Source organism: Trichosurus vulpecula, chromosome 2 (genome assembly GCF_011100635.1).
Source record: "Trichosurus vulpecula isolate mTriVul1 chromosome 2, mTriVul1.pri, whole genome shotgun sequence".
Classification (NCBI taxonomy): domain Eukaryota; kingdom Metazoa; phylum Chordata; class Mammalia; order Diprotodontia; family Phalangeridae; genus Trichosurus; species Trichosurus vulpecula.
The window spans coordinates 310,600,359-310,620,660 of record NC_050574.1 but is presented as its reverse complement, the minus strand read 5'-3'; the positions used below and the strand labels follow the sequence as shown (position 1 = coordinate 310,620,660).

Below are 20,302 nucleotides of genomic sequence, written 5' to 3'. Positions count from 1 at the left end.
ACTTTTAGAGAGGTAGAAGGAGGACCAGGTGACTGTAGTAGCTATGAAAACTGAGGGAGGAGAGAGTATACAGTATGAGGGGTCAGTCACAAAATCTACAGAGAGTTATAGCAGAATGAGACCTGAAGAGAGGCCATTGGATTTAGTGGTCAGGATCTCAATGATGACTTTAGAGAGAATTGCTTAAACTCATCAGTGGTATGGATCATTTGAAAAAGACTGAGAAGAGGGTGGGCTATGAGGAAGTGTAAGCATCTGGCTAAGACAATTTTCTCAAGTTTACCATTGATGGGGAAGAGAGGGAAAGACCAATAGTTGGATTGTTGGAAGTTTTGTTTTTGATCTGGGTGCCAACATATACATACACAATGAAGGACAACCAGGAAAGTAGAAGACAATGGCTTTATCTATTGCTTAATGCGATAAACTATGGGTCAAAGTTGAGTATGGAGAAAACTGAAGGCTGAGTAAAGGAAATGGATTGGAATAAATGGGATTTATAAAAAGGGACCAAAGGTCATGATATATCAAAGAATAACGTAACCATGAATGAGACAGTGGCAGAGGTAGGGTATGCAATTTTGGTTACAGAGTAGAATTTCCCTAATCTAGAATTGATGCAGTTCTGAGTCTAAGAGATAATGAGGTCTAAATTGTGGCAACGTATGGCTGAAGTGGAGCGGAGAAGAAAGTAACTGGAATTAGAGAAGTTGAAGAATTGTGTACTCAACTTGTCAGAAATGTTGGCAACATGAACACTGAAGCCCCCAAGGGTGAGGGCCGGTATTGCAATGGAGAGGAATATCATGAGTTAGGTAGTAAAGTTACTGAAATTTATAGGTAAAGAAAGTTGAGAATTGGCAGAAAGAAGGATAATGAGTGAGGCATAAGTAGATCATAGGGATCTTGAAAGAGGAAAGGTCACTGAGTGAGGGTGGTTTGAGAATGATCTGGAAGGAACAGTAGGGACCAAGAAGTATGAACAGATCTGCTAATGACCCCGTGAATAAGGGGAAATAGTAGCATTAGTGAAGGCAGCAAGGAGTTTATTGTCCTTGGGGAGAGATCCAGTTTTCCATTAAATAGAAGTAAAGGGAATTTGGATGAAAAGTTCAAGGATGGTGAAGAATTTAATGACTATAGGGTGAATTTTCCAAAGGCACAGTGAAATGGACTAAGCAATGGGAAAATTGGGTTGGAGTAACTATGGGGAGGAGTGCTCATTAGAATAAGGGTGAGTGATTAAGGGGAGTGCTATGAACAGATCGCTGTCATCTAAGGCACTAAAGTAAGACTGGTTAGATAGGACTAGGAAGTGAGTAGATTAGAGAGGTATACTTGGGGGTGGAGCCAAGATGGCAGAGTAAAAGCGTGGACTTGCTTGAACTCTTCCCCAATGCCTCCATATTAATGTAAAAAATGACTCTAAACAAATTCTAGAGCTATAGAACCCATAAAATGACAGAGCAAAACAAGTCTCCAGCCCAAGACAGCCTGGAAGGTCCATGGGAATTTCTGTTGCACATTTCTGGGAGCAGAGCTCAGCCCAGTGTGGGGCTGCACTGGCACAGATGGGGCTGAACAAGACAAGGTGGAGCAGGCCTCGGGGCACTGAATCACTGGCAACTGTGGCAGTTTCCAGACTTCTCAACCCGCAAGTGCCAAAGGCAACTTAGCAGGTCAGTGGTAAAACTCTGTTGGACCTGGGTGAGAGAAAAGTGTGGTCCAGTCCCAGCCCTGGAGTGGCAGAGGTGGCTGCTACACTGGAACTCCAGGCCCACAAACTGTGAGGGGATCAAATGGCTGATCAGAGCAGGAATGCAAGGATCTCTTTGCTCTTGCTGAGGCAGGATTATCTTGCTTTGCCCTGCTTCGATCTGGGTCACAGTCCTGGATGGTAGTCCTGGGGTGAGGAACTGAAAATTTACAGGTGCCTAGAAACAGCTCTGGCCCCAGCCCTTTTCCAAGATGGTGGTGGCTGCTCTTTCCCGGCTCTTATGGCAGCGGTGAAAGGGGATATGAGAGAAGGCCAGATGGAGACAACTTTCCTTTCTCCTCTTTCCAACGTTCCCAACTTTAGATGATGCCTCACAGATCTACCCCTCCAGAGCCCCCTGGACCTCCTACTTCCCTTCAAGCCACAGTCTGAGTCCAGTCACACTCCAGGGTGTTTTGTCGGATACTAGATCGGCCTTGCACATTGGCCTTGCTTGTGGGCTCCCTGCTGGCTGTCATGATGTACCTGTCCCTTGGTGGTTTCCGTAGCCTTGGTGCCCTGTTTGGTCAAGACCCAGGCCCCACCTTTGATTATTCACAACCCCATGATGTCTATACCAACCTCAGCTGCCTGCCTGGTGCCCTTCCTGCCCCAGGGGCGCCTGTGGCTCCAGAGGCTTTGCCCTACAGCCCTGAGTGCTCTCCCCTCCTAGTGGGTCCTTTGTCAGTGTCCTTTAACCCTGTGCCATTGATGGCACAGATTTTGGAGAGAAACCCTCAAGTGGAGCTGGGGTGCTGCTACCATCCAGGGGACTATGAGCCTCGCTCTTGAACTGCCATCATCGTGCCACATCGGGCTTGGGAGCCCCATCTCCATCTGCTACTCTACCGCCTGCATCCTTTTCTGCGACGTCAGCAGCTTGCCTACGGCATCTACGTCATCCACCAGGCTGGAAACTGAACATTTAACAGGGTGAAGCTGCTGAACATGGGGGTTTGGGAGGCCCTTAGTGATGAAGAGTGGGACTGTTTGTTTCTGCATGATGTGGACTTGCTGCCTGAAAATGATCACAGTCTTTATGTCTGTGACCCTGGGGGTCCCAGGCATGTTGCTGTTGCCATGAACAAGTTTAGATATAGCCTTCCATACCCCCAGTACTTTGGGGGGGGGGGTCTCAGCTCTTATTCCAGATCAGTACCTGAAGATGAATGGCATCCCCAATGAGTATTGGGGTTGGAGTGGAGAAGATGATGATATTGCTACCAGGGTTTGTCTTGCTGGGATGAAGATCTCTCGACCACCCATCTCTGTGGGATACTACAAGATGGTGAAACACCAAGGAGATAAGGGAAATGAAGAAAACCCCCACAGGTTTGACTTCTTGATCCAGACACAACATTTGTGGACACAGGATGGAATGAACTCACTGACATACCGACTGCTGGCTCGAGAACTGGGCCCATTTTATGCCAACATTACAGCAGATGTTGGGGTTGATCCCCGTGGCCCCCAGTCTCCCTCAGGTCCCAAATTCCCACCTGGTTCCTCTCAGGCCTTTCGTCATGAAATGCTACAGCGCTGGCCTCCAGCACGGCCTGGTCCTCTGCCTCCTGCCAACCACACTGGTTCCCACTGACAATCCCTCTTTTCATTTGAGATTAGAAGGAATGTGTCCTCTCCTGGTCCCCTTTCACTGCTGCCTAAAGGGGTTGTCTCTGCTGTGCTGTGTTGGAGCTGGGCTCCTGCAGCCCTAGAGGGCACTACTTCTGAGTCCCCCAAGATAGGGCACATGACTGTGATTCACGGACATGTTATACATAATGCTGACTCTCCACCTCTGTGGAGTATCCTGCCACTAGGGCAGGTAGGTTTGGGCCCTAGGGTTCTCCTACTCCCTCCTCATCCCCCACCCCCAAAAGAGGGCTCAGGTATGACCCTCCTTCCTGGACCCCTGTGAATATTTATTTTATTTATGGCCCCTGAAGAGGGCATATGTTAGTTGGGGAGGGCATGATCCCTCCCCTTCAGGATTCGCTTCTGGGGTGTCTCTCTCCCCACCAGGTCTGTCTGGGAACCCTGGGATTTTTATATATTTTCTAATAAAGGACTCTGTCATGTCAAAAAAGGAGAAATAGCTCTGCAAACAGCTGCACAAACCCCTGAAGCTTTGGACAGAGCACTTTCCACTCATGAAGCAGAATCATACCTTGACAAAGAGATCAAAGGCAAGTAAAACTGGGAAAATGAGCAGGTAGCATAAAAAAACTCAGACTATAGAATCTTACTTTGGTGACAAAGAAGATAAAAACATATAGCCAGAGGAAGACAATGAAGTCAAAATCTTATATCAAAAGTCTCCAAGAAAAATATGAATTGTTCACAGGCCCTGGAAGAGCTCAAAAAAAGATTTGGAAAATCAAGTAAGAGAAGCAGAGGAGAAATTGGGAAAAGAGATGAGAGTGATACAAGAAAACCATGAAAAATGAGTCAACAGCTTAGTAAAGGAAACTCAAAAAATTACTGAAGAAAATAACATCTTAAAAAATAGACTAAATGGCAAAAAGGGTCCAAAAAGCCAATGAGGAGAAGAATGACTTAAAAACCAGAATTGGCCAAATGAAAAAGGAGGTCCAAAAGACCACTGAAGAAAATAATTCCTTAAAAATTAGAATTGAACAAATGGAATCTAATGACTTTATGAGAAATCAAGGAATTATAAAACAGAACCAATAGAATTTTAAAAATAGAAGACGATGTGGAATATCTCATTGGAAAAAGCATGGACATGGAAAATAAATCCAAGAGAGAGAATTTTAAAATTATTGGACTACCTGGACTACCATAATAATAATTAAAAAAGTCTAGACATCATCTTTCAGGATATTATCAAGGAAAACTGCCATGATATTCTAATACCAGAGAGTAAAATAGAAATGGAAAGAATCCATTAATTGCCTCTTGAAAAACATCTCAAAAGGAAAACTCCTAGAAATATTGTAGCGAAATTCCACAGTTCCCAGGTAAAGGAGAAAATATTGCAAGCAGCCAGAAAGAAACGATTTGAGTATTTTGGAAACACAATCTGAATAACACAAGATCTAGCAGCTTCTACATTAAGGGATAGAAGGGCTTGGAATATGGTATTCTGGAGGTCAAAGGAGCTAGGACTAAAACCAAGTATTACCTACCCAGCAAAACTGAGTAAAATACTTCAGCGGAAAAAAATGGATATTCAATGAAATAGAGGACTTCCAAATATTCTTTTTTAATTTTATTTTTATTTCATTTATTTAATACTTTTAGTTTTCAGCATTGATTTTCACAAGAGTTTGAATTACAAATTTTCTCCCCATTTCTACCCTCCCCCCACTCCAAGATGGCATATATTCTGGTTGCCCCATTCCCCAGTTAGCCCTCCCTTCTGTCACCCCACTCCCTGCCATCCCCTTTCCCCTTACTTTCTTGTAGAGCAAGATAGATTTCTATGCCACATTGCCTGTATATCTCATTTGCCAGTTGTACGCAAAAACTTTTTTTTGAACATCTGTTTTTAAAACTTTGAGTTCCAAATACTGTCCCCTCTTCACTCCCCACCCATCCTCCCTAAGAAGGCAAGCAATTCCACAAATGCCATGTGCGTATCATTATGCAAAACCCTTCTACAATACTCATGTTATGAAAGACTAACTATAATTTACTCCTTCCTATCCTATCCCCCTTTCTTCAATTTTCTCCCTTGACCCTGTCCCTTTTCAAAAGTGTTTGCTTTTGATTACCTCCTCCCCCATCTGCCCTCCCTTCTATTGTCCCCCCTTTTATCTCCTTCCTCCTTCTTTTCTATGGCATAAGATACCCAATTGAGTGTGAATGTTATTCCCTCCTCAGGCCAAATCTGATGAGAGCAAGATTTACTCATTCCCCCTCACCTGCCCCCTCTTCCCTTCCCACAGAGCTGCTTTTTCTTGCCACTTTTATGTGAGATAATTTACCCCATTATCTCTCTCCCTTTCTCCTTCTCTCAATATATTCCCCTCTCATTCCTTAACTTGATTTTTTTTAGATATCATCCCTTCATATTCAACTCACTCTGTGCCCTCTGTCACATGTACATATATATATATATATATATATATATATATATATATATATATATATATATATATATATATTCCCTTCAGCTACCCTAATACTGAGGTTTCATGAATTATACACATCATCTTTCCATGTAGGAATGTAAACAAAACAGTTCAACTTTAATAAGTCCCTTTTGATTTCTCTTTCTTATTTACCTTTTCATGCTTCTCTTGATTCTTGTGTTTGAAAGTAAAATCTTCTATTCAGCTCCGGTGTTTTCACTGAGAAAGATTGAAAGTCCTCTATTTTGTTGAAAATCCATATTTTGCCTTGGAGGATGATACTCAGTTTTGCTGGGTAGGTGATTCTTGGTTTTAAGCCTAGCTCCTTTGACCTCCAGAATATCATATTCCAAGCCTTTTGATCCCTTAATGTAGAAGCTGCTAGATTTTGTGTTATTCTGATTGTGTTTCCACAATATTCAAATTGTTTCTTTCTGGCTGCTTGCAGTATTTTCTCCTTGATCTGGGAGCTTTGGAATTTGGAGACAATATTCCTAGGAGATTTCTGTTTGGGATCTTTTTCAGGAGGCAATCAGTGGATTCTTTCCATTTTTATTTTACTCTCTGGCTCTAGAATATCAGGGCAGTTCTCCTTGATAATGTCTTGAAAGATGATGTCTAGGCTCTTTTTTGATCATGGCTTTCAGGTAGTCCAATAATTTTTAAATTATCTCTCCTGGATCTATTTTCCAGGTCAGTGGTTTTTCCAATGAGATATTTCACATTGTCTTCCATTTTTTCATTCTTTTGGTTCTGTTTCATAATATCTTGATTTCTCATCAAGTCACTAGCTTCCACTTGCTCCAATCTCATTTTTAAGGTAGTATTTTCTTCAGTGGTGTTTTGGACCTCCTTTTCCATTTGGCTAATTCTGCCTTTCAAGGCATTCTTCTCCTCATTGGCTTTTTCGAGCTCTTTTGCTATTTGAGTTAGTCTATTTTTTAAGGTGTTATTTTCTTCAGTTTTTGGGGGTGTCCTTTAGGAAGTCATTGACTTGTTTTTCATGGTTTTCTCACATTACTCTCATTTCTCATCCCAATTTTTCCTCTACTTCTCTAACCTGCTTTTCCAAATCCTTTTTGAGCTCTTCCATGGCCTGAGACCAGTTCATGTTTTTCTTGGAGGCTTTTGTTGTAAGCTCTTTGACTTTGTTGACTTCTTCTGGCTGTATGTTTTGGTCTTCTTTGTCACCAAAGAAAGATTCCAAAGTGTGAGACTGAATCTGAGTGCGTTTTTGCTGCCTGGCCATGTTCCCAACCAACTTACTTGATCCTTGAGTTTTTCTTCAGGGTATGACTGCTTTTAGAGTAGAGAGTACTTTGTCCCAAGCTTGAGGGACTGTGCTGTTGTTTTCAGAGATATTTCTACACAGCAAGCTCTGCCACACCAGCAACTCCTCCTTCCCCAAGAACCATCAACCCAGACTGGACTCATATCTAAGCTGCCTCTACACTCCTGCTCAGATCTGCCACTTAATTCCTCCCACCAGGTGGGCCCGGGGCTGGAAGCAACTGCAGCTGTAGCTCTGTAAGCAGCCTCAGAGCTGCATCACCTCTTCAGCCCCTGGGGTGGTAGCTGAACTGCAAAGTCGAACTCCTTTCACTCTGTCCCCTGCCATTTTTCCCACTAACCTCCTCTATTGTCTTTGGTGTTTGTGGGTTGAAAAGTCTGGTAACTGCCACAGCTCACTGATTCAGGGCGCTAGGTCCTGTTCCGCCCAGCTGCCTGTATCGTTGGTCTGGGCATGGCTCATGCCGGTCTCTGCTCCCCTGTGCTCCCAGTTCCATGTCATAGACCTTACCCTGTGACCATCCAGGCTGTCCTGTGCTGGAGCACTGCTTCTCTTTGCTATTTCATGGGTTCTGCAGTTCTAGAATTTGTTCAGAGCTATTTTTATAGGTGTTTGGAGGGACCTGGGGAGGGGAGATCATACAAGTCCTTGCTTTCCATCCACCATCTTGGTTCTGCCCCCACTTCCAAGCATTCTTGATGAAAAGACCAGAGTTGAATTGAAAATTTGACTTTCAAGCACAAGAATCAAGAGAAGAATGAAAAGATAAAGAGGAAAGAGAGATCATAAGGGACTTATTAAATTTGAACTGTTTATATTTATACATGGAAAGATGATATTTGTAACTCATGAGCTTTTTCTCAGTATTAAGGTGGTTGAAGGGAATATACATATACATATATATATATATATATATATATATATATATATATATGGCACAGGGTGAGCTGAATATGAAGGGATGATATCTAAAAAACAAAATTAAGGGGTGAGAGAGGAATATATTGGGAGATGGAGAAAGGGAGTGATAGAATGGGGTAAATTATCTCACATAAAAGAGGCAGGAAAAAACTGTTATAATGCAAAGGAAGAGGGTGGAGGTGAAAGGGAATGAGTGAACCTTACTCTCATCAGATTTGTCTTAGGAGGGAATAACATACACACTCAATTGGATATCTTACCCTGCAGGTAAATTGGGGGGAAGCGGGGAAGGGGGATGATAGAAGGGAGGAATAGATTGGCGGAGAGGTAGTCAGAAGCAAATGCTTTTGAAAAGGGACAGGGTCAAAGAAGAAAATAGAATAAATAGGGGGTGGGATAGGATGGAGGGAAATGTAGTTATTTTTTCACAACATGACTATTATGGAAGTGTTTTGCTTAAGAAAACATGTATAACCTATATTTAATTGCTTGCCTTCTCAATGAGGGTGGGTGGGGAGGGACAAAGGTAGAGAATTTGGAACTCAATGTTTTAAAAACAAATGTTAAAAATTGTTTTTAGATGCAACTGGGACATAAGATATACAGGCAATGGGGTATAGAAATCTCTTTTGCCCTACAAGAAAATAGGGAGTAAAGGGATAGGAAGGTGGGGTTATAGAAGGGAGGCCAGACTGGGGAAAGGGGTATTCAGAATGCATGCCATCTTGGGGTGGGGAGAGGGGAGAGATGGGGAGAAAATTTGTAACTCAAAATTTTATGGAAATGAATGTTGAAAACTAAAAATAAATTAATTCATCTAATAAACAAAAAGAAAGGTATACTCCCTCAACAGGACTTAATAGAGAATTTGCAGTTTATCTATAGTTTGAGATAGCATTTCAAATTTTATTGTGTTAGAGATTATTTCCTGAGATATTTTTTTCTCTCTAGATGCTCTTGATCAAGAAATCTCACTCAATATAGGGAATTTACTTCTTCTGTAGCATCAGTTATATTTGTCCTTCCCTTTCTAGTCTAACTTCCAGAACTTTATTTGTATTTTCCTGGATGCTTTTCATAGTACCCTAAAGCCAATTTCTCTCACATTACCTTTGCTCGAACATTTGCCAGATATATCCACACCATGCCTCCTATTCTCCAACCTCCACCTCTGTCTGGAACTGAAGGGCCCCCCTCAGTAATGCTGGGCTCTGATTGCAGAATATTTCACCATGTTTTGTCCCAGGCCCTCCACACTGCTTCCTGCCCATCTCCATGCCATGCTGTTATTTTGCATATTCCCTTCCTTCCAACTCTAGTTCTGAGAATAGATAGCTAGGTGATGGACTTGGAATCAAGATTACCTGAGTGCTAGTCTAGTCTCATACACTTACTAGCTGTGTGACCTTGGGCAAATCACTTACCCTCCCTATGTTTTGCCATTCATAAAATGCAGATGATAACAGAATCTACTTCATGGTGTTGCGACGAGACTAAAATGAGATCATATTTGTAAAATGCTTTGCAGCTATTAAGTGCTATATAAATGTTAGCCAGCAACAGTAGCAGCAGTAGCAGTAGTCGAAGCAGTAGTCGTAGCAATGGCATCAGTAGTTGTTGCTGTTTGTCCTTCTTTCTCTAAGAGGACCATGACATCAGGAAGGCGATACCATGATTTGCAAGTGAATTAAGCAAGGGAGGGCTGTGCAAAGTTACCAGCCTCACTTTCTCCTCCAGAGCCATCTGGGTCCAGTGGCCAGATATAGATCAGAATGACTGGAGATGGCCCCAGCAGCAGTAGTAGTTGTTGCAGGAATAGCAGCAGCAGCAGCAGAAGCAGTCAACACACCAACACTACCATTCCCAGTAACGAGTTATACCCTGTTATTCCAATCACCATTCTGACTCTCCTATTTAAAACACTTCTCCCTCAGTACCACTAGCCTGTTTGTTGTCATCCCCTATTGAGATATAAGGACCATTAGTTTCTTGATGAAGCTTCTCTGACCCTGACAAAGCTTCCTTCCCTCATGCAATGTGATTGGCCCCAGCTCTCCAGATGCAGCTTTCTGGTCTGGGGCCGTAAAAGTTCCCAGGCTCGTTCAGTCACTACTTTTCAGACTTAGCGGGTACCTGAGAACATGTGAGTTGCTCTACCCTGATGACTGACTGACCCCATCCAGAGACACTAATTGCCCCTGAATACTTATCACATATCCTTGCAATGTTAGGGCAAATTAAACCTCTTCCTTTGTTAAATGTTCAGTGACGTTTGATGCCTCATTTTGCTCCGGCAACAAACCTCAACTAAAAGGTAGTAGCTTTAAATCCTGCTTACAATATTCAGAGAGGGCAGGAACTATCTTGCTTATATATTTATTTCCTGCATTTAACACAATGCCAGGCTCCTTAACTTAGCATTCAAAGCTCTCCACAATCTGACCTCAGCATCTCAATCTAGGCTCAAAGCTCATTTGCATGAATCCTTCAGTCTAGCCACTCTTTGATCATTCCTGCCAATGCACCTTTGCTTCTACTGTGCCTGCTACATGGAATACCCTCTCCTTTCCTTATTGCTTATCCAAATGTCCTTCATGACCCAGCCTATATCATTTACCCCCTGTAAAAATACTCCCAACTACCCCATTATGAGATATCCTAGAGTCTCTGGGTTGAAAGGGATCTCAGGGGTCATCTAATTCAACTTTTGCCTGAAACATGTTCTCTGCCCTCCTTTGAATGTTTATATTATTCATTTAGTACTTGGTATAAATTTGCATTATTTAACTTTTCATGTGCGACAGTCTGGTCTCCAATATAAGAACTGTTTTTTCTTTGTATTCCTATAGTACAGATTACGGTGCTGGGCACATAGAAATAGATATTCTTTGAATATTTATTGAATGGATGAATGAATATGAACACTGAATAGCATGCAGTAAAGGGCCCATTTTTACAAAAGAAATTTTAATATCTCCTTGAAATGAATGTCCCTGTAGTCAACCCTTGATCATTTTTGGCTACATTGTTGGCTTATCTGGAGAAAAACTTGTTTGAAACTTTATTAATAGCTTCTACCTAATTTCTTGCTGTTGTTTGAAATCTCTTCCTATTTAATGGGTGCCTTCATAGGGAAGGCTTTAAAACTAAAGAATTTAACTGAATCTCTTTCTAGCGGAGGGACTGCTGAGCTTAGTCTGAGAGACAAAGCTGTCAAGTTCCAGCATGGAGGGGGTTAAAAGGAAGAGCTGAACAGTAGAGATGGACGGAAAATTCCAAAGGCATCTAGGGCTAAGCTTTCACTAGGTGACGTCATTGCTTACTTCATTTAAAGGAGTTCCCAGATTAGATACATTCTGATCAAATTCAAATACACACAGTAATTTCAAAGGTGATTTGGGGAAATTCTGCCAGCTCTGTAGAGCAATGCCTTTTGGTTAAAACTTGGGTCTTGGAAGGATTACACTTTATAGGAAGCTACCAACTCCCTCTCCCCAAGTCACATCAAGTCTTTTGCCAAGTCAGGTCAAGCATTTATTAAGCACCTAATATGTGCCAGCCAGTTTTCTAGCACTGGAGACACAAAGAAGGTACAAAGAGTACCAAGCCCCTGGCTTTGGGATGAACATGGCTATTCACATTTACTACCATCTGCTCTAACAATACCTGGGACTTGCCATCAATCCTGCTAGGCTTTCCTATCCTCCCTTCATCTTAACCCTCCTCTTTATGTTTTCTTCTCTAGTCATAATGTGATCTCTTCGTGAATGGGGACTGTTTTAATTTTATAATTTGAATTCTCAGTGCTTAGTGTGGTGCTTGGCATATAATAAGTGTTTAGTTAATGCTTTTCCAGTCTGTGCCATGCCATGAATAATAAGTGATATATGAGCTGTACAGAAAATAAGGGTCTGAAAATTCAGAGAAGGGAGAAATCACTCTGGGCCGATATTGTCAGGGAAGGCTTCAGGGAAAAGATGGAACTTCAGTTGGGCCTAGAAAAGTACTAGGATTGGGAAATAAGGAGAAGGGAAAGGACATTCTAGGTTTGGGAATATCATGAGCAAATTGGTAGTGGGGGGGATAGAAACGTGTAACCCCTGTTTAAAGGCAAATTAGGGCACTGAACCTAATTAGAAGGAAAGATTTCTTTCTGCCAAGAGAGAAAAATAGAAAAGGAAAAGATGGCAAGAAGAAGACAGCGCCTTACTACACCAGCCAATCTACCATATCACTGGAGTTTAATAAAAGTTCACCTTTTGGTAGCACTTCAATGTTTACAAGGTATTTTCCCTGCAATACTCCTAGGAGATGCATAGTGCAAATATGACTAGCTGTCTTTTAACAGATTAGTAAACCAGAGAGCTGAGAGGTCACAGGACTTGTCAGTCACACAGTCAAGTAACCTCAGATTGGAAATCCATATCTGGGTCTCCCCTGATCGTAGGACCAGCCCTTTTCCCACCACTTATTTCAAACTCTTGAGTTTTGTTTTTCCAGTTAGTGACTTCCTTCAGACAAGATGTAAGCTGCAGTTTCCAATAAACATGATTTACATTTGCCATTCAGTCTGCTTTTCAACTCGAGTCAGATGAAATCTTCCAGAGGCTGGAGCTGAAGTAGCCCTTTATTTAGTAAACACAACTCTAAATTGTAAAGACAGCTCTGTTTTTTGAGGTCCACTTCCCTCACTCCACCCAAAGTATCAGGTCAATCTTTATGCTAAGATACCATTAAAAATATGGGAAGCTTATATTTGTTCCATGACATAGAGATCCAGCATCTGGCAGCCCCTCCATAAGGACCATATTCCTGTTGAGGAAATCTCTCAGACTTAACTGTCAAATCAAGTCAACTAGCATTTACTAAACACCTACTATGTGCTAGACACTGTGCCAAGCTCTGAGGATAAGAAAAGGGATGAAAATTTGTCCCCGCTATGAAGCCCACAGTCTAATGGAGAGGAAATATACAAACAACTACACATTATCAAACATATATGCAGGAAAAATAGGTGATGATCTCAGAGGGAAGGCACTAAGATTAAGGAAGACTGGGAAAATTAAGAGTTAAAAGTCAATAGTTAATAAAGATTTATAAAGTGACGATTGTGTGCCAGGTACTGTGCTAAGGGCTGGGGATACAAACACAAAAACAGAATGACAGTCCCTTAGTGAGCTTACAATCTAGTGAGGGAAGACAACACACAAAAGAAAGGTAAAAAGCAGTGGGTAATTCTCTGGCTGGGAGGTGGTACTGATGTGAGGACATCTGGGGGTACATCAGTCAGAGAAGTCCCAAAGTAGGACAGCCAGGTGAGAAATGAAATGTTTGAGCTGAGCTCTGTCCTCAGGTGGAGGTTAGGAGCCTCAGCCCCATCCTCCAATCAGAGAGGCAGAGGATAGTGATGTGGTAGAGCACCAAGGCTGATGAGATCTTGCAGGATGATAAGGTTATCCTAATAGGAGCTTCCTGGGGCCTGTAGAGAAGTCAGGTGGTGAAATTCCAAAGAGATCTGAAGAGAGTCAGAGAAGCCGGGAAGTGGAACTGAGGAGGGAGAAACAGAGAGAGAGAGAGAGACAGAGAGAGAGAAAGACAGACAGACAGAGACACAGATACAGAGAGAGAGACAGACAGACAGAGACAGAGACAAAGAGACACAGACAGACACACAGAGAGACAGAGACTGACAGACAGACAGACAGACACACACGCACACACACTCACACTCTAAGAGAGAGACAGAAAGATATAGACAGAGACAGAGAGATGGAGACAAAGACACACACGCACACATAGACAGAGACAGAGAGACAGAAAGATACAGATAGAGACAGAGAGAGGGAAACAGATACACAGAGAGAGACAGAAACAGAGAGACAGAGACAGAGAGAAAGAAACAGAGACAGAGAGAGACAGAAAGATAGAGACAGAGATAGAGAGAGAGACAGAGAGAGACAAAGAGACAGAGAGAGAGAGACAGAGAGAGAGAGAGACAGAGAGAGAGAGAGGAGAGAGAGAGAGAGAGAGAGAGAGAGAGTCGTAGAGTTAGTTCCAGGCATGAGAGACAACCAGTGAAAAGGCATGGGGTTGGAAGATGGAGTGTGGTATATGAGGAACACCAAGGAGGCCAGTGTCTCTGGACCCTAGCATCTGTGGAGGGGTGTAAGGTGTAAGAGAATTGGAAAGGTAGGATTAGACTAAGTTATAATGGAGTTTAAAAGCCAGAGGATTTTATATATGACACTGGATGCAATGGAGAGCTATTGGAGTTTGTTGAATACGATTATGAGAGTCAGATTTGAACTTTAAGAAGATCAATTTGACAAATGGGTGGAGGATAGGCTGAAGTGGGGAGAACTTGGGAACCATTCACTTCTGTACAAGTCATTCAACCACAGGCATTTATCCAATGTCAACTATGAATGAGGCAATGTTCTAGGCTCTGGGGACATAAATTCAAAGAATAAAATAATTCCTATTCACACAGGATTTACAATCTAATATCACTTTCCTTCCTATTTTCTCAGAGGATTCCAGGCACTGAAGCCCTCTGTGATTTGTCTAAGAATGGCTCAGGATTCTTGAGTTACTCCAACTCTTCTAGGAAGGCTTGCCCTCTGAAAAATTGAGCAGAATAACTAGAGTTTTGGCCCAAGGACCTGAATTTAGAGAGTCCTATGCCCCATGGCTAAAAGTACTTGCAGTCCTTCTGCAGAGAGTTTGTACTTAGTGTAAAAAAAATACACGCACAAATATGAGTATGTGTGTAGTTAAAATAGTAATTCCCTACGTGGCCTGCTTCCTCCCCTGGTGACCACATCCCAGGTGAGTGCTGCCTCTCTACCTGTTCCGACTACACTTCCCTGTAGCAATGTTTCACTTCACTTGTTTCTGGATGAAGTCTGAGGTGCCCTAGGAGCAAAAATTACTGGTTATAGATGGTACTGGATCATAGAATTTAGCACTAGAAGGGACCCTATTCCACTCCCCTCAGGGAAGTTTCTCCAAGACATGCCTTTCTCTGTCTTTTGCCCCTTCCTTCCCTCCACTCCAATCCCTCAGGTACTAGTGCTCTTCTGTTATGATATGTTTTCCCTCAAAGCAACAGCAACGTCAGTAGCAGTAGCAGCAGCAGCAACAACTCTACTTATTGGCAAGGAAAGATCTGTAACCAGTCCCTTACTCCTTACTGCAATTATAAACCATTGTGTTTCTCCTAGGGACATTCAAACTTAAATCCTTATAACTGCTTGTGGGATGAAGGACCTGTGCCCTGGTGAAGGAGTTTCAGTCCTTGGTGATCATCTGGGCTGGGGAGGTATTTAGGAGACTAGGATCCTCACTGGAGTCTCCTCAAATCACACCACATAGAATGCTACAAGCTTCAGCTTGGTAAGGATGGCTCTGCTTTGTGAGCCAGCAGCTGTGCTCCATTCCCAGATGTTGAAAGTCAGTAGCATTTCCCTCTATGCTAAGTTGAGGATACTCTTAATGAAGTCATTAATCCACACTTCCAGATCCTTTTGGGGTTCATTCTGTCAGTGGGAAAAAAGTGTTCTCCTCAGAATGAACTAAGGGCCGTTTTTGTCTCTTAATTACCAAATTAGGCTGTCAGATCTACTGCATTTGAGAGATAAAGTGAAAACCAAAGATGTCTCTGGGCTTCAGGTTTTTTCAAGTAGCATTAGGCATTTTCCAATCCTCTCTCCTGCAAAAGCTCAGCTCTTTATTGGTTGAGTGGCCTACTCTTTCTTGCCTGCTAGTACCTCCTGGGAGCTAGGAAAAAATAGCCATTCAGAGATCCCAGTGAATAGTAACTGTTGGTGCTGGCTTCTGTCAGAATGATGAAGGAATGTATGTTTGTCTTTGGAAACTCATCCTCCTCGTATGCAGTCTCCTGTCATACTATCTCTTGCTGCCCAGTGCTCTTCAGTGTGGTTGCCCCAATAAGGTCTTCCTTCCCCTGAGCAGTGCCTTAAGTGGGAGAGACTATGACTTTATTCTAGGATGTCAACATTTAAGGGGGCCCGCTAGCATGTACAATTCTTCTGCAGCTTAGGAACAAATATCTAGCTTAGTAGCTAGTTAGTAAGAATAATTAGCTAAACTAACAAGCTACCAGATGGTGTGTTTCTTTTTTACCTTAAAAACAAGACTCCAGCTGAGTTCCTCTCTGGCCTCCCTCACCCTTAATCCCCTACCCCCTGTAAAAGAGCTGTCCCCCCAACAGTAACCTAATGTTTTCCTGGGATCCCTTTCTTCTCCAACCTCAACTAAATTGCCCTGGGCAACAAAAATGCTGGGTTCAGATGTAGCAGAGACAACCATAGATCTTTCCTGGCCACTTATTACCATAAAATACATTTGCCCAAAATCTCATCTTCTTAAAGTCTAGCTCTTAGCTTGGAGTTAATTGAACAAATCCATGCTATGGTGTTAGTGGAAGTGAATTAACTTCTTGGGTTCCCCCCTAGAGGCCTTTGGAAATAATTTCTTGTATTTCAGTTGTTTTAGTCAAGTCCAAAGATACTGGAGTGGCTTGCCATTTCCTTTTCCAGCTCATTTTACAGATGAAGAAACTGGGGCAAAAAGGGTTAAGTGATTTGCCCAGGATCACACAGCTAGTAAGTGTCTGAGGCCTGATTTGAACTCAAGAAGATGGGTCTTCCTGACCCCAGGTCCAACACTGTGTCACCTAGTTGCTCCATCCAGAAATAATGCCTTAAAACTTAAAGGAGTGACTCTTACGATAAGGCAATATGACAGGCTATAGAAGAAGAAATTTAAGACCAGAACATAACTCTTTTAAATACTCCATGAAGGTAGATGCTCCCTACATTATTACATCAGACCTTGATGGTGGTATGTGTGAATTCCATGACATCACTTACACACAAGGAATTGTTTATAATCGCTTGCTGGGATTTCTCTAATTAAGAACTGATCTCTATTTATAAACTACTCCCTTGGTGGTACAGGGTATAAGCCATGACAGCAATCTGAGAGCAGGGAGGTAGAACAATCGATCGATCCACAATCATTTATTAAGTGGCAGGCACTATCCTACAGGTTCTGGTGATTCAAAGACAAAAATGGTACAATCTCTTCCCTCTAGGACCTTACATTCTAAGGAAGCATGTGGAGCAGAATTATCCACTGGTCATTGTCTTCAAAGTCTATCTTTTGCTTCAGTTTGACCAATGAATGGGCTGGCAGCCAGCAGGAGCCCACCAGGAGTCAAGTCAGCACTAGAACAGAAGCTTGGGTTAAACTTAGAATGGTATCAGTGTAACAGAGCTTTAGTAGAGCATCATACCAACCTAGGCTGCCAGTCTGAGGCCATGTGATATTTACCAAGTTAGGATGGTGGCAGTCAGAAAACAGGTAGAACACAACATCCGATTTCTACTCGTTATCTGTAGGACTGATTGTAGAGATATTGGGCACCTTCAGAAGCAGGGCACAGCTGGATGTGATGAGTTGTCCTCTGGCTTGATATGTCAAAGCATGTACCTCCTTCTGCAAGCATGCCATTTGGCAAGGACCATCATCAACAGTGTTCTAGGGTCTGGAATTCCTTATCCTAACATCATCTCTTCCACCAGACTCCACTCAAACCAAGACTTTCTTTTTTTATTAACAACAACAAACAGCAGCAGCAACAACAAGCATTTATCTAGAGCTTTAAGGTTGGCAAAACTTTACATGAGCCTGGATAAAGTATTCTTCCTCTATGTGGCACTTCTGTAAAAGTCACCTTGCTTCGAAGGAAGGTTGACATCTTGTAGAAGTTGCTTGATAAAGTCAAGGTGGGGACATGATACATGCCTAACCCAAAGGTCAGTGTGATCCTGCAGAAAGAGTTGTAGCCTGAGAATTGGAGTCCTAACTCTAATACCCAAAGTAGTAGACTATATGGGGAAGAGAAGAGGGGGCACCACATGAGTTAAGAAGGCCTGGGTTCAAATCCTACTTCAGACATTTGCTAGCTCAGAAACACTAGGTAAATCACTTAAGTTCCCTGTGCCTTAGTTTCATTATCTATATAACAACAATTTCTTAAGTACCTACTATGTGCCAAGTACTGTGCTAAGTTCTTCAGTAGGGCTATTGGCACACACACCTGCCCCCCACATCTTGGTCAGTGTTTAGTTTTCCCATCTTACTTATAGGAAGGACCTTCCCCAACAACATCCCTTCCTCCTTCCCCCACTCTTACCTAAGCCTGTTTTCTTCTTGTTGTAACCCTTTCTTAACTAAGTTTTCATAGAAGATAGAAATTTAATTTAATAGATAAATTTAATAGATAGAAATGTTTTCTATCTACTTTGAAGTACCTGAGAAGGAACATGTTTGAACTGAAGCAGGAAAGAACCAAGACAGATAGACAGAAGTTAATAGAATCATGAGTGTTAGAGCTTGAAAAGCCCTCAGGGGCTACCTAGTCTAGTCCTCTCAGTTTATAGGTAAGGAAAATGAGGCCAAGAAAGGGTAAAAGACTTACCCAAAGTCACCTAACTTGCAACTTAGAAATGTAATTTGCACTTAGACCTTCTGTCCCCTGAATCAATGTTTTCCAAGATGGCAGAGTATTGTGATGAAAAGGGCAGTAGGGCAGAAGATGTGTGTTCTATTGCTGTTCCCTCATTGACTAGCTGTGTCACCTTGGGCAACTAACTTTCTCTGGGCATGAGTTGCCTCTTCTGTACAAATGAAAGTTTGTCAACATTTTTTTTTCTGTCATGGACTTTTTTTTTGCAATATAGTGAAGCCTGTGGATCCCTTGTCAGAAAAAGTTTTTAAATGCATAAAATCTAAAAAAACCCCACAAAACTTCATAGGATTACAAGAGAAACCAAATGCTAATGAAAATAATGATGCATTATTTCCTCCATCTAATTTCATAGATCCCTTGGAATCTGTTTACAGATTCTTTGGGGGTCCATGGATTTCAGGTTAAGAACTCCCCCACCCCAAGCTAAACTTCCTAAGTTTGTCCTTTGCTGGATTTAGTGCATCTGCTTGGAGTTTCAACCACCTGTACTCTCAGGAATTAATGAAACTAGGGATTTCAATGATCACCTAAGTTTTTCTCTAGAATTTTATATGCCCCGAGTGACTCATGGGATTTCAAGGGCCATGAGGGTCACACTGTACCCCAGGAAGCCATGATTTATGAATAAGCTGCATGGGGTGAGGTTACAGAAAAATGGAGTCACCTTTGATTTGGTAAAGAACAGTTTTGGGGACTGTTTATTGGGAAGACACTGAATTCTTTTTCTGTTCAGCATGAAGCACATAACAAAGTTCACTCAGAAGTTCCCTTCCCAATAGGTGTAACAGGTTTCTGTGGAGCTTGGAGCAGAAAAGGTTGATTATTTCTACTGTATCAAAGTTGCAGTCGGGAGATAGTATAGCTCCAGTGCCCCAAGATCCCTATGTTAATGAGGAAAGGATGTTTGAATGAATTTTGCAACCACCTCGAGATAGTCTAAAGTTCTTTGGAGAGCCCTCAGTCCTCTAAGCTCAAAGCAAAAGTAGCAGTCAGCAAAATTCTGAAGCTGAGAACTAGTGGATTCTTCATATTTATGAGATAGGGTTAATTAATTTCCTAAAACAGACTTGCTTCTCTATAATACTGGTTTTGGGAGTGGACCATGCTGAAATACAGACCTTTCCTTCACCATTTGTCAGCCCCAAATTTCAGTCCTGGTACAGCAGGGATGGAGGAGGAGTAGCTGCCATGAACAAATATCACATTTGGAAGCAGTGATTGAATTTTTCATCCCTTTTCTAGGTTAAGCATGGAGGTTATTTTTGGCTTAGTGCCTCCTTTGGATGCCAAGGGGATGATGAAAAATATATGTAACCTGACTTCTTCAATAGAAAACCTATCTAGGAGGCAGTGGTAGAGAAGAGATCTAAGTGGGGAGGGCTAATTTTCTTTGGTATCATAAAGGCTCAACCTGAGAGAGGGACCAGGCTCCCTGCAATCAGGTGATCAGCCAGCAAGTCTTTGCTAAATCCCTACTATGTGTGGGGCACTGTGCCTCTTGCTTTAGGGACCCTGTGGTAGAATGGGACATGACAGCTGCTCCCTATTGCTTCTGGGCTAAAATATAAACACTTTAGGATTCAATAATGTTGACAATCTGGTCCCAATCTCTCTGGCCAGGCTTTTCTTCCTCTAAATTTCAGCTAAATTTGACTCTTTGCTTTTTGCCAAACTCAACA

General features: G+C 42.2%; 1 pseudogene; it reads left to right on the top strand.

Moving 5' to 3' along the window:
* Window positions 1-751: 751 nt before the first annotated feature.
* On the top strand, window positions 752-3,353 carry LOC118837081 (annotated as a pseudogene).
* The last annotated feature ends 16,949 nt before the right edge of the window (window positions 3,354-20,302 follow it).